Source organism: Carassius carassius, chromosome 47, assembly GCF_963082965.1.
Source record: "Carassius carassius chromosome 47, fCarCar2.1, whole genome shotgun sequence".
NCBI lineage: Eukaryota > Metazoa > Chordata > Actinopteri > Cypriniformes > Cyprinidae > Carassius > Carassius carassius.
The window spans coordinates 7,010,584-7,026,018 of record NC_081801.1 but is presented as its reverse complement, the minus strand read 5'-3'; the positions used below and the strand labels follow the sequence as shown (position 1 = coordinate 7,026,018).

The 15,435-nt window shown below is 45.5% G+C and overlaps 1 protein-coding gene across 1 annotated transcript in view; it reads left to right on the top strand.

The window, feature by feature from the left end:
* The window catches only part of LOC132130013 (voltage-dependent N-type calcium channel subunit alpha-1B-like), a 121,544-nt gene that overhangs the window by 15,558 nt on the left and 90,551 nt on the right, over window positions 1-15,435 (top strand). The gene's annotated exons all lie outside the window — the stretch shown is intronic.

Below are 15,435 nucleotides of genomic sequence, written 5' to 3'. Positions count from 1 at the left end.
GGCTTGTTCTGCGGCAACTGCACAGCCTATCGAGCGCAGGCTGATGCAACATCAGACCAATAAGGGCGCTTCGCGCCCTTCTTGCCACTTCCCGCCGAAACGGGTGTGGCCCAACCTATAAAAGGAGCTCGAAAAGGCTGACTCACCTGATTTTTCATCTCTTCAGCGAAGCTCACGCATCGCTGGATCACGGAGGAATCCACTGCCGTTCCGCTGGATGGCGGCAAAAGCGGTGTTGCCATCTAAAGCCTGCTGTATGACGCTGCGGCTGCACTACTCGCGATGTCTGCTTCATCGAAGCGCAGGTGTACGAGTTCCGCTGTGGCCGAGCTCTCACCCAAGCGTGCCGCTGTTTCAGTTCCAGGAATTGTGACTGTCTCAGCGTTTTCTGCAATGCGCAAGCCTTCACAGTTGCCCGCTTGCCTGCACACAAAAGCCGTTATCACAACAGCTTCAGCAACGCGGCTCGAGACCCCCGTTCTCGCTCTACCGGCTGTCGCCCCGCGCCGCGGGGACCGCGGCAGAGGATTACGGTGAGGCCGGGAGCCCCGAAGCCATCCTAAGAAAGCCATCTATGCATGCTGCATGACGCTGCGTCTGCACTACACACGATGGCTGCTTCATCGAAGCGCCGGTGTACGAGTTCCGCTGTGGCCGGGCTCTCACCTAAGCGCGCCGCTGTTTCAGTTCCAAAATGTAGTGACGATGCCCACTCCTCAGTGCCCATCTCCACATGTAAGCACAGCCCTGCACTAGGGCCTGCGCCCATAAAAGCGACTCAAGTCGATCGCGCACACTGCATAGTAAGCGTGCCCACCCCTCAGTGCCCACAATTACTATGTCACACGCGTCATGTGGTTTCTGTAAAAACAAAACCCATGCACGCTCGTCCGGCCACGGCCGATGGTGCTATAAATGCAGTGACGATGCCCACTCCTCAGTGCCCATCTCCACATGTAAGCACAGCCCTGCACACAGGGCTCGCGCACATAAGATCGACACAGATTGGTCGAGCGCGCCGCATAGTAAACGTGCCCACTCCCCAGTGCCCACATACACTGTCACATGGCGCGTGACTTCTGTAAAAATGAGGCCCGTGCACGTACGCTCTGTACAGGCAGACGGCGAGTTGAAAGTGGTAAATGTGCACATATGCAGCCCACAGTTACTCGCAGACATATCGAGTCCCACGGGACCTGTTCAGCCTTCCCCCAGTCGGTTAAGCGCCGGGACGGGGTCGAGGAGGAGCGATCTGCCCGCTGTGATCAGCGCATCCAGCCCTTAGCCATTCATGCAGATGCATGGTCAGCGCTTCCAGGGGTTTCGGATTGGGTGCTAGGCATTATAAAGAGAGGCTACTCGCTACAGTTTTTTTCGACGCCCTCCGCGCTTTTCAGCGCGCGTCGAAACTACGGTCAAAACAGAAGTAGCACACATACTTCGGCCCGAAATATCAAAACTGTTGAGCAAAGGGGCTGTAGAGCCTGTGTCTCAAGCTCAAAGCGAGGGGGGGCTGTACAGCAGATACTTTCTGGTGCCCAAGAGGGACGGGGTCTCAGGCCCATACTGGATCTAAGACAGCTGAACAAGGCATTGATGAAACGCAGTTTCAAAATGCTTACGACCAGGAAACACCTCACGCAGATTCGCAGAGGGGACTGGTTCATGTCAATAGATCTGAGGGACGCGTATTTTCAAATACAGATAGCGTCATACCACAGGCGATATTTGAGATTCGCCTTCGAGGGCCAGGCATACCAGTTTACAGTCCTCCGTGGCTCCTCGTACGTTTACGAGGTGCATGGATGCAGCGGTCGCTCCTCTCAGACTCAGAGGCATGCGAGTGCTGGATTATTTGGACGACTGGCTGGTTCTGGCCCGATCACGAGCGGAGCTCGTGGACCACAGGGCCGTTTTACTCGATCACCTCGAGAAGCTCGGCCTCGGTGTCAATTGGGCGAAGAGTTCGTTGAACCCCAGTCAGACGATTCTGTTTCTGGGTATAGTTCTGAACTCGTGTTCCATGAAGGCGCGGCTGTCACCACAGCGCGTGATGGGCATTCAGCGCGCAGCGAGTTCTTTCCGCTGCGGTGCGACCGTGTCGCTCAAACACTGTCAGAAGATGCTGGGCCTCATGGCCTCAGCATCTCCGGCTCTGCAGCTGGGCCTGCTCCGCATGTGCCCCCTGCAGTTCTGGCTGAAGATGCGGGTGCCGCGCAGAGCGTGGGCGTCTGGCCGGCTGCATCTCAAGGTCAATCAGAGCTGTGTCACAGCTCTGGCACCTTGGACAGCGAACGGCTGGTACCGATCAGGTGTAAGCCTGGGGACTTCCCCGAATGTGAAGATGGTGTCGACGGACGCCTCCACTTCGGGATGGGGAGCGCTGCTCGACGGCAGACCGTCCTTTGACCTATGGTCAGAACGGGAAAAGCTCCATCATATCAACTGTCTGGAAATGCTGGCAGTGGAGAACGCGCTGATTCGCTTTTGTCCCCAAATCAAGGATCACCACGTCTTAGTCCGTTCGGGCAACATGTCTGTGGTGTCCTACATAAATTGCCAGGGCGTCTCGGGTCCTGAAACCTGTACAGGCTAGCGGAACGCCTCCTGGTTTGGGCTCAGCGCAACGTGCGTTCACTCAGGGCAGTGTCTGGGCTACAGAATCTGGGTCCAGACAGGCTGTCCAGAGGCAATGTTCCTACGGGCGAATGGTCTCTACACCCGCAAACAGTCCGGCTGTTGTGGGAGAGATTTGGCAGGGCGGAGGTGGACCTCTACACGTTCCACGAAAACGCTCACTGCCCTGCGTTCTTTTCCAAGAACGAAAGCGCGCTGTCACGGAAATGGACGTGCTGCCCGCTTTGTGCTTTCCCTCCCGTCTCCCTCCTTCCGCAGGTGATAGAACGGGTGAGAGAAACGAGATGTTCAATACTGCTTGTAGCACCTCTTTGGAAGAACCAACCATGGTTCCCAGATTTGATGCAGTTAGCAGATGTCGCCTCGTGGCCAGTACCGTTGAGGAGGGACCTCCTCTCGCAGGCCAGGGGCTCGATTTGGCACCCTCAACCGGAGTTGTGGTCCCTCCATGTGTGGGCGCTCAACGGTTACCCGCTGATCTCGCAGTGGGAGTGCTGAATACCATCACTCAGGCTAGAGCTCCGTCGACACGACGTCTGTATGCCTCAAAGTGGTCGGTGTTCTCCAGCTGGTGCACAGCTCGAGGATATTCACCCCTTAGTTGTGAGGTGACGGAGGTTCTCTCCTTCCTACAGGAGCTGTTGGATAAGGGCAGAGCCCCATCCACGCTCAAAGTTTATGTGGCGGCCATCACAGCGTTTTCTGAAACAGCGCTCGGTCAGTCAATAGGAAGGAATGATTTGGTCATCCGGTTCCTCAGAGGAGCTAGGAGGCTGAATCCTCCCAGACCTCCGTCAGTCCCTATGTGGGACCTCGCGGCGGTTTTGGAGGCCATGAAGGATTCCCCTTTTGAGCCTATCCAATCGGTTAGCCTTCAGCATCTGTCGTTCAAGACAGTATTCTTGTTGGCTCTCGCTTCGGTAAAGCGTGTGGGTGATTTGCACGCGCTCTCGGTGAGCCAGTCGTGCTTGGAGTTTGGGCCTAATGACTCAAGGGTCATACTCAAACCTAGGCACGGTTATGTGCCGAAATCCCTCAACACGCCGTTTCGGGCTCAGGTTATTGCCCTGTCTGCCCTGCCCGTGTCAGGAGAGGATAGAGACTCGAGTCTTCTTTGCCCTGTCAGGGTTTTAAGAGCTTATGTGTCTCGCTCTGCTGCCTTTCGGCAGACGGAGCAGCTGTTTGTCTTGTTCGGTGGACGTTCCAAGGGAATGGCTGTTTCGAGACAGACTCTATCCAGATGGATAGTTGACGCCATAGCGTTAGCTTACGCTTCCAGGGGCCTTCAGTGCCCGTTGGGCGTCAGAGCACACTCCACAAGAGGCGTCGCCTCGTCGTGGCCGTGGTCTACTGGGATCTCCTTGCAGGATATATGTATGGCGGCAGGTTGGGCCTCACCGTTTACATTTATCAGGTTCTATAACCTGGAGGTTCCCGCCTTGCAAGCAAGGCTGCTGTCGGTATAGTCGAATCAGGGCCCTGAGGGGAATTCTGAGTTCATGAGCGCTATGCGCTGCCGACTGTTATATGGGCAGTATTGCGTAAGACCCCCATTGCCACATTGGTCAGGCTTTGCCTCGGCTGTGTGATGTCATATTGCCACATCTACAGATGCTGCTAGATATGGGACGGAGGGCTTTCCCCCTTTTCTGTCCTGGACTCTCTGTGAGTCCCTCAGGTGACTGTGCACTGTAAATCCTGGGCGTTGCTTCAGGTTTATTGGTGTGTGATCCCTGCGCGCACGGCGTTTTGCATTGGGTTCCCGTAGCGTCTTAGCTAAGACGCAGTACGAGAGAGCTCTCGTAAGAGAACGTACTCGGTTACTAAACGTAACCTCGGTTCTCTCTAGAAGCGCGAACGAGTACTGCGTTCTCTGCCGTGCGCACGATTCACTCTGGTTCGCTTCGGCGATGAAATAAATCAGGTGAGTCAGCCTTTTCGAGCTCCTTTTATAGGTAAGGCCACACCCGTTTCGGCGGGAAGTGGCAAGAAGGGCGCGAAGCGCCCTTATTGGTCTGATGTTGCATCAGCCTGCGCTCGATAGGCTGTGCAGTTGCCGCAGAACAAGCCAATGAGCGAACGAGCCGTCTCGCCTATGGCTGTGTACTGCTGCAAATGCGCTTTACAAAAATACAAAATTAAGGATAATTTTTTGCTTCAGTATTTCGTGAAAAGAGACTTTTCCCGTATCGTCTTAGCTAAGACGCAGTACTCGTTCGCTCTTCTAGAGAGAACCGAGGTTACGTTTAGTAACCGAGTACGTTTTGTATAAAAGAAATTAATTGGATTTGGAGATAGACGGGAAATTCATGAGTGAATTTCTAACAAAGAGAGTAATAACAGGTTGAAAACACATGCTGGGTGTATATCACTGTAATTATACTGAATCAGAGACCATGTTCTGTTTTTTATAGGATTTTGGGGCACTTACACTTCTTTTCTATACTTAATCTTCAGTGTGCCTTCAGCAAGATGTGTCATGGTATCTTTAGGATGTGTCATGTTGCAGCCACTTTTTTATATTTGATGTTGAATGAAGCATTACGGCTCATTTTTGAGCCCTTGTGTAACATTTAATTCAATAGCATTTTATCTTCTGTGTACGTAAGACAATGCAGATTGTCGCGAAATGCTTTAATGTAATTTTGAGGCCTGGTGCAGGCCTTGGAGGCAGTCAGAGAGAAAATAAAATTTAGTTTGTGGCCCTGGATCTTTATTAGTCCCTCAGTGTCATTAATGTTTATACATATTTGTTTAGTTGTTTGTGTGTTTGTCAGTAAGATAAAGGCATACTATGGAAGATACACATGCACAAGCGCTGCTAGCTACATATGAAACTCTTGGCTGACCTCCAGCCGTGGCATTTATGTGGTTCTGCTCACGTTGTTTCCTGTCACCAATGTTTAAATGGCCAGTCAGCATTTTTGACATTCATGGCTCTCAGAGAATCAGTAGCAGCCTTTTTGTGCTTCACAACTGACATCATTTTTAGAAGCAACATTATTAAAAGCTAAACTTTTTGACAATTTTATTTTTATTTTTAGAGACAATTTAAGTAAACCAATCTGTTGCACTTTCCAAAAATTTCTGTGCTTGTTTTAGCATCCAGAAGGTCTGTTTGGCAGATGGAGTGGGTGGAGGATGGTATTTTTTTTTTTTCAAATGTCAAAGTGTATTCATGAATGCTTATTACACTGTGTCGTCGTTGTCCTAACATGCTAATAGGCAAATTAGTAGTTGTAGGTCAGGGTTCATTAATCGCCCACATGACATTAGTCTCACTGTTAGCAAGCTCTTCCTGTTCTCTCATGTAATAATAGTAATTTATGCTTGGTCTGTGCCTCATTTTGTTCCTTAGTTCCCTGTGTTGTGAGTCAGTATATTGTAAACATGTTTTATGAGGTATCGCATTAAAACATAATTGATATTTATTAGCAGCATTGCTGAATAACATTCCATAATGCAATTTAATTGTGGGATGTTAAAAAGTCATAAGGAGAGCTGCGATTGTCCACCATGTTTTATTAAGCAGAACAAATCAATACATTTGTATGAATTAGTTTTCTAACAGTGAATTCTGGAAATTTTTAGGGTGCAAACATTTCAGTACAGTGGCATGATTTCAGTTAGACCTAAAAATCTAGTGCACTTCGTAGTGAATTAGTGAGCGGATTGAAACACTTCATTGGTTTACACTGTGGTGAACAGACTTCTGATGATGTGCGTGAAGGGCGGTCCCATGAGATCTAGAGGTGAGAATGGAAGTGGTTCACTTTCATTCAGGCGGAAACTTGTTTTTGTCTTTTTCCCTTAAATAACTCAAGCCTCGAGCAGCTTGATTCTGAACTTTAGTGACCTGAGTATCTGGATTCTTAACTTTTAACTGCTTAATATAATTATATAAAAAACATTAGTATCTAAATGCACTATAATTATGTACGTGTCATATATTTCAATATGTTGTATTCTGGTACTTCCAATCTATCCTATAACTGTTACAATTATGGGTGTGTATGTATGCTAAATGAAAGGATAAAAGTGCTCGAGGAGGATCGGGATCAGATGAGGAGTTTACTAAACGAAGAAGGAGAATACAGACAATATACTACATTACATTCAGCATTAACATAGACATTCACAGATAACTTCACATACAGGTTAGGTTACAATACAATCACGGACGAGGAGGAACTAAACAGACAGGGTATTTAAGCACACAGGTGATGAGGGAACTGGAGACAGGTGGGGATCAACCAATTAACAAAACAAGAAAAGGAAGATGACCAAATAAGGAAACAGAAAGTTCATAAACGTAACAGTTCGCCCCCTCCCGGAACGGTGCGTCCTCGCACCGCAAGAGGAATACCAGCGTAGGGAGGGAGAGGGTTCTGGAGGTGGGCGAGGAGCAGGTGAAGAGGGAGCATGGATGTAGGGACCAGGGTGGAGTGGATGGAGGGAGGAGCCCGGAGCAGGAGGAGCCAGATGGTCCCCCAGAGACCAGCCAGGACGGAGATCCATGGTGGAGTCGATGGCAGGAGGAGCCATGGTGGAGAATGAGCAGACGACACCAGGGGGCTGACAAGCGGAGACTGCACCAGTGGGTGAGGAGCCCAAGATGGAGCAGCGCAGCTGCAGAGCCAGGGTGACGTCGAGGATCCGGAGGGCCTAGGTGGAGCAGAAGGCTCAGGCGACCAAGGCGGAGGCGTGGTCCTGGAAGACCGCTGTGGAGCCGGAGAGACTGAGGATGACGGTGGAACCAGAGGGAAGGAGGAGCCTGACAGAGCCGGAGGGATGGAGTGACAAGGTGAAACCAGAGGAATGGAGTCCCGAGGCGGCGGATGGTCGATGACTGACCAAGGTGGAGCCGGAGGGACGAGGGAGCCCGGTGGAGCAGGTGGGATGCCTGGCCACGGTGGAGACGAGGGAGCTAAGAGCCAAGGCGGAGCCGCTGGGTCGAAGGACCGAGGAGGAGTCCAGGCAGTCCAGTGGCGAACCATCGCGCCCAGATGGCGCGGACTGAGGGTGAGTTGCGGGACTGACTGGCACCAGCAGAGATGACGTCGAGGAACTGGCTGGTCTAGGAGGAGGAGAGAGAGGAAGGATGGGAGGAAAAACAGGAGGATCAGGGCTGGACGGAACCAGCGGAAGTGGAGCAGAGGGACTGACAGGTCTAGGAGGAGGTGGGAGGGGGAGGCTGGGAGGGAACACAGGAGACACAGGAAATTCAGAGCTGGGTGAAACCAGCGGAGAAACAGGAATTCAGAGCTGGGTGGAACCAGCGGAGACACAGGAAGTTCAGAGCTGGGCGGAACCAGCGGAGACACAGGAAGTTCAGAGCTGGGCGGAACCAGCGGAGACACAGGAAGTTCAGAGCTGGGCGGAACCAGCAAAGGAACAGAAAATTCAGGGCTGGGCGGAACCAGCGGAGGAACAGAAAACTCAGGGCTGGGCGGAACCAGCGGAGAAACAGAGAATTTCTGGACTGGACGGAACCAGCGGAGAAACAGAAAATTTAGGGCTGGACAGAACCAGCGGAGAAACAGAAAGCTCAGGGCTGGGCGGAACCAGCGGAGAAAAAGAAAATTCAGGGCTGGGCAGAACCAGCGGAAATGGAGCAGAGGAACTGACTGGAGGAGGTGGGAGTGGGAGACTGAGAGGGTATACAGGGGGAACAGGGCTGGACGGAACCAGCGGAGAAACAGAAAATTCAGGGATTATCTCCATAGACCAGTCCATAAGATCCATAAGTTGCTCCATATCCTTTCCCGAGACCGAAAACAGCTCACCCTCAGTCGCGGAAGTGTGGGCAGGGCGTTCCTCCACGCCCTCGATCTCCACTGAGAGTCCCACGATGCACGTTGTTGCCGGCTCACACATCTGGTCAGTCGCGCTCTCGAGGTCCTGCATTGGCTCGGGCTCTGCGGCTGCGGTGGGCTCTGGCTCTGTGCGGCTTGATGGTGGCTGGCTGGTCTCTGGGTTGGGAGTGGGGCTGGAGATATCCTCTTCGGCGGTGCTGATGGTCCATGAAGATCCATTTTTCTCCAGCACCCACTCCACGAAAGCGGCGAAATTCTCTCGGGGACCGTTCGCTGGTAGGCGTGTCTTACACCGCTCGCTCAGGCCGGTGTGGAAGAAGTTTGAGAGCGAGCGGTTGGGGAAGTTGGTAAGGCACGCCAGATCTAGAAAGTCCCTGGTATGGTCCTCCAGCGAACGGTCCAGTTGCTCCAGGCACAGGAGACGGACTGCTGGGATGGCCATTCCGGGAGAGGGAGGAACATAAAAAACCAAAAGAAAGTAAAAACGCTGCTAAATAAACTATACTGTTTGGTCCGTGATTCTGTTACAATTATGGGTGTGTATGTATGCTAAACGAAAGGATAAAAGTGCTCGAGGATGATCGGGATCAGATGAGGAGTTTACTAAAGGAAGAAGGAGAATACAGACAATATACTACATTACATTCAGCATTAACATAGACATTTACAGATAACTTCACATACAGGTTAGGTTACAATACAATCACGGACGAGGAGGAACTAAACAGACAGGGTATTTAAGCACACAGGTGATGAGGGAACTGGAGACAGGTGGGGATCAATCAATTAACAAAACAAGAAAAGGAAGATGGCCAAATAAGGAAACAGAAAGTTCATAAACGTAACAATAACAATAAATGACAACTTAAACATGCGTTGAGTGTAATTTCAGTTAATCAGGTCTCTAAACATACATACAGGTTCGTTCTGTACAGAGAGTGACTCATATGATGAACTGCTCTCATTATCATGCCAGGTTTTTTTTAAAGACGGGGCTCGGAGCACCGGGAGGCCTTTTAGTCGCCATGGCAATTGATTTACCACTGTTCCTTCATGCTGTGTGTAGAACAGCTAAAGCGAAGGAAACCAGAGACCTGATTAATATCCGCTTGTGACAATTCTGCTATAAGACATGATTCACTTTGCAGCAAGGTTTTTTTTTCAGTTTCTTGTATATTGAAGCTTTTTCAGGAACTGTTGTGTAGACACATTTAGTTTCAAAAGCTGGCCCTTTTTTTTAAGTAACAGAAATGGCACTTTTAGCTTTAACAAAATTCTGAGTGGTCTAAAAATGACTCTATAGTAATCTGTAGAAAAAAATATCTTGTTTCAAAATCAAAATGTGACTTTAGACATCTGAATCTCAAATACATTAACCCTTGCAGCATTAAAGTAACCATTGTTCCTTATTTTTGCGCGAAGTGAGCATTTATAATGTCTTAGGCACAGCAGCAAAAATGGCATGATATGACTGCTTAAAGACGTAAGCCTTTTGCATAATTAAGTAGATTTCAGAAATGCTGTTATTTGAGGGGGGAAAAACTGATATTAAATGCCCACTGCCTCTTTGGATAATCTTTTATACGGACAGTGAGAGCCAACTGATGGTGCTACAGTATATGACCAGTCCTCACAGCCTGCACAACCCTCTCTCTCTCTCTCTCTCTCTCTCTCTCTCCTTTTTTTGTCATTTAGCCTCAAGCTTTTATGCCAACAAGTCCTTCCATCTCCTTACCTGACATTTAAATGTTAGTGCCAGCTCAGATCTAAATAAAAACCCCATGATGCTCTGTGGCAATTCTTATATGTTTGGCTTTGTGCTCACATCTCTGCTCAAGGGTCTCCTAGTTCACCTGTCCCTTTAAAGCACATTTCTAGGTATCTATGTCCCATTGATGTTTGGTTTAGTGTTGCACACCGACCATAATACATGATACCACATGTAAGATACTGTTTGCTGTTTGTTCATCTGTGGGTACTTCCTGTGGTTCAGCTTTATAACACTGATAAGCAGTAAGGTCTCTCTCTCTCTGTTTTCTTATTTTTCTCTCTGTTGGTAGTACCTTGTGTACTAATAAAGCCAAAGAGTTGCATTTTGCCTTTGGCATATTTTTGTTTGCAATATTCAACATATCTGTTGCCCTTTGTCATCTCTCTCATCCTCCCATTTTCATTTCTGTCTCTGTGCTCAAGTAAGCCTGATGGAGTCATTGTCATGTTGCCTTCCTGTTTCTATGGTGACAAAGAATGGGCTGGTTTACGTTTCAACACTATCACTCGCTCACACATTCAAACATGTGCACATACACTCTTGCTTTGACAAATCCCTAAAATATGAAATGTGCAAATTGTGAGAGTGTCTTCTGCCAACCGTAACACATTAAACGTTCACACAAACTAATTTGAGATAACACTATGGCTGGGCACTTCCCCCTGCAGACCTAAATCACAGGCTTCAATTTTAAACCTGACTTTGTCTTCATACCTATTTCCCAAGCCATTAAACAGCAATCTAAGCTCTTTTCCCACTTTTTTCCCCCATGTAAACAGTCAAGCAGAAGATGGTCCACAGATCTGTTTTATACCAGTTCTGCTTTGTCACAACTTCTGAAATTTGTTGAACTTGTGCATATGTTTTAATTATGCCTGTAAATTGTAACATTTGGGGTTTGGGATATTATGAGTTTTTTTTTTTTTTTTTTTTTTTTTTTGCTATTTCTGTTGATTCAAATTTCACAGTAGAGAATATTTGCTAGCTGACTAATATATACACTACCATTCAAAAATCTGAAGTCTGTAATTTTTTTATATATTTGAAAGAAATCACTTGAAATGATCACCAGTAAAACAGTAAAAACTGTAACATTTTGAAATAGTACTACAATTTAATATGACTATTCTTTTTGAATATATTTTAAAATGTAACTTATTGAATTTTTTAAAACTGAATTTTCAGCAGCCATTTATTTTACTTCTTTCTTATAAAATATATATATATATATATACATATAATTCTTATTATTAATGTTGAAAACATTTGTGCCACTTAGTATTTTTGTGGAAACAGTGATGCATTTTTTTTAAGGATTCTTTGATGAATAGCAAATTCCCAAGAACAGCATTTATTTGAAATGCATTTTTTTTTGTAAACTATGTAAAAGTAATTAATTTTCCTATATAATTATATATTAAATGTTTTGTTATTATTATTATTATTATGATTTTAATTTTTTCTGCAATTGTATAAGATCAGCCAATCAGATTAGAGCTTGCCATATCTAAAAAGTAATTTCCAGTTTTGTCAGCATAGAGCAGTTTGCATGATCATATGGACAGTCAGAGGATTGTGGGCGGTCCTTGGGTGCACTAATTCTGAAACTAAACCCAAGCTGACTAGCATCTGTGGAAACATACAAATGGATTTTCTGAAGATCTGTGGGTGCAATTCATGGAAATCAGAGTGCTGTCACTCATGGCTCAGACTATCATCTCTCTGTCCAAATGTAAGGATAACTGACATTCATTTTTCCCTTGTTATCACTGTGAGCGTGATAACATGTGAGCGTGTGTAATTCTGCAGCTCAACACCTAGGGTTGGATGATTATGGCCTAAAGTCAGAACCTCGATTAATTGAACATTTTACCTCGATTACGATTAATGAATGATTATTTTGTTTCTGTTTTGTTTTTTTGCCCTCATAGTTCACTTACAAGGTTTGTACTGTAAACAGGGCCATAGTTGGGGTTTGCGGGGCCCTGGTTCAGGTTGTACCAGTGGGCCCTGTTTGAAAGTGTTTAATCTGTATGATCGTTCTGTTTATTTGTTCATCAACAAGGCGCGGTCACTTTAACCCTCTCAGGCTCAAATTAAGTTTTAGTAACTTAGTAACTTTAGTAACCTTTAGTAAAGTTTTTAGTACTGCAGATACATAAAATATGTATCTGGAGTAATAAGGTTTTTAGTTTTTAACTGTTGCAAATCAGCAACGCCTGCCTTGAGAGGGTTAAGAGACAATGAATGCATCCAATATAATACACATAACGATTTTTTTCTCAACTGTTTACTTTAACTTAAGACATAACTGACAGTTTTTTTGAACATACTATCCAAGACGGGTATTTTTACATATTTTTTATGTATTTGTCAGTACAAGAGCAAAAACAGATAAATTCGGTGTTCAAGTGTTTTGAGACGCCTCTCTCTGCGTGAGCCTGAACACCAGAACACCGCGGTGCTGAAGTGGATTCTTACACATCCTTTTCTGTTTGTTTAAACTTTTTTTTGTTCTTTGAGGTGCAGGAGGAACTTAAAGGAGAACTTTGCAAACGAGAGGTCGGTTCGAGTAACGCGAGTAACCAGCTACTCAGTTCAGCTTTTCCGCGTCTTGTGTTTGAATGCTTTAAAGTCTTTTGAATGGTTAAATTTGTAAGTGGCAAGGCTTAATAACACGTGAAAATTATACGCTTTCGTGTCAACACGCAGCAGCGTTCTGTCAACTGTCCTGAGCGTCTTTTTAGACTGGCCTCAGCCAGACGGTTGAGATCGACTATTAAAGGTGGGATGTTTTTTCCTATTGAAAGAGCGATCATATCTCACTATAAGCAGTTATTTTATCTATGTTCGTAACATTTCTTACATATTATTGCTCGGTGTAAGAGATAAATAAAGATTAAAGGTAAATAGTACCAGTACGAGTGATTGCGTGAGTGAAGTAGTCATACCGTCTCTATATTATTGTGAAGCTGGGGGTTGTAAATAGCTTAGTTCCTTCAAAAGTAGAAAAATATGCTATAATAATTTTTGATATTCTAAGATACTTTAGTGATAAATCACAGGACAGCGCTGACAATGAGTCTATGAGTTTTCGTGCCACAATGCAGCTGCGCGAACATGGTAGCTCGACATAATAATACACATCCAATCGTCTAATCGCTTGAACGTCCAAACCATAAAACAAATACAACTGACAAAGTTTAGTGAAGACTCAAGGCTCACTGCTCGCAAGCCATCACTATGTGTTGAACCGGCGTTCACCTCCGTGTTTTGCTTTTATGCCACTGACTGGAGAGCAGAGTCATGTGGCTACACACACTTTTAAGGGGGAAGTATTAACAGGAAATAACTGAAATAACCGACATGGGAAAATTACGTCGGTTAGAGGTTCTAAATTTCATTTCAATTACTTCTCGATTAATCGTCCAGCCCTATCAACACCCGTATCTGTTCAGAACTGTCAAGTTTTCTTGTTGCTTTGAGTGACTTTCTATTTGGCTGCTCCTTCGTAGTGTTGGAAGTGCTCTTTGTTCCAGGCTATCTTTATACTTTGTCTTATCGCCGTCCCAGAGAAATTAATTAGAGCCTACCATCCAGCGCATGCGCTTATGTAAATAAATTAAACCAGCTCCTTTAGGTTTAATTTGTTACTCGGTGTGCTCAAATCTTTTCTCATTAACTAATATTTCTTTAATTGAATTTAATATTACATTAAGTGTAGTTTTTTTGTGGGGTTTTTCAGAGACTACTTTTATAGAAAGCTTAGTGGTTTCAGCTATAACACTAAAACAAAAAGCGTCTCCCTCTAGCTACTTTTCATCATAGACAGTGAACTGATGGCTAATGGTACCCGTACCCTTTTATTCAGATATTCTTAGGACAACAGTGTCTTCTGAGGACACGTTCATGTTTTGACTAAAAAGGTCATAGGTCAGAAAGATCACGTTTTGTGTGAGCATGTGAACAATATTTAGTTTTTTCAATTGCAATTAGTGCTAGTGTATATATACACACAAATATATATATATATATATATATATATATATATATATATGTGTGTGTGTGTGTGTGTGTATGTATGTATGTGTGTGTGTGTCATTAATATTAATCATGTATAAAATTAAGGGATAATAATATTAATTATATAGATTATATAAAAAAAATTGCAAACTGTAAAATGTGTGTCAGAAGTTTGGATTAGGATCAGTAGAGCACGTCCAACATGAGGAGGTAAAATTTGAAACTTCTAGAATTCTATATTCACATCCCTGTGGTATAACTTTCCTCATACACTTGTATGAGAGACATATGCACATGAATGTCACTCTTCATGATGAAGTTGCGTGGCAGAGTATGGGGAGAGACAACTCTTCTGTTGTGCTATTATAGTGATGTGGTGGTTTGCCATTCGTCTTGAAAATATGTTCTTCCATCTGTGTGTTGGCGGGTGGCAGTGTGTGTCTGTTGGTTAATTACTTGGCAACTTTGACCCTCTGCATTAGGTGCCTTTGGCCAGAGATGATGAGTTCTTTCAGGTCCAGTTCCTCCAGAGAATAGACTGCACAGAGATTAAGACTAAGAGACCGCAGAAAGCTGTTCTGTGATGCTTTTGTGTGTGTGTGGGCATCAGAAAGATATAGAAATGAATGAAATCATAAACAGTACATACAGTCATACAAGCATTCAAATGTTATCTGCAGTATTGCAAACATGGATTATTTTTTAGCAGAAATAATAAGCAATTTAAAATGATTTTTTCTTTTACATTACAACGTGCCTTGCTGTTCCCCCTGATAAAAACCTTAATGGTGCATGTCCAAATGTGTTTTCTCTCATGAAAGAGATGTTAATGGCAGTTGAGTTTACGATACTGTGTTTGTAGAAGGAGCGATCTGTGTCAGTAGACTATCTGACAGACAGTGGGCCAGTTGGAGAAAAACTACCCTTCTGGCAGGAGTGTGAATGAATGCAGCTTTCCAGGCAGAATCTGGCTTTTTTCTACTTGATTTACTGCAGCTTTGAGGCATTAGAACTCACGTCTGCTCTGATGATTGAGGATCTGTTCCATCTACCTACATCCCACCAGCAATATCTGTATCAAGGCGCAGAAAACGACTTCCTTATCTGACCATAAAAACTTCAATTCCTTCTCTACGGATGAGCTTACAGAGACAAATTGTGCTAGGATCACATTAGCACCTTGATACC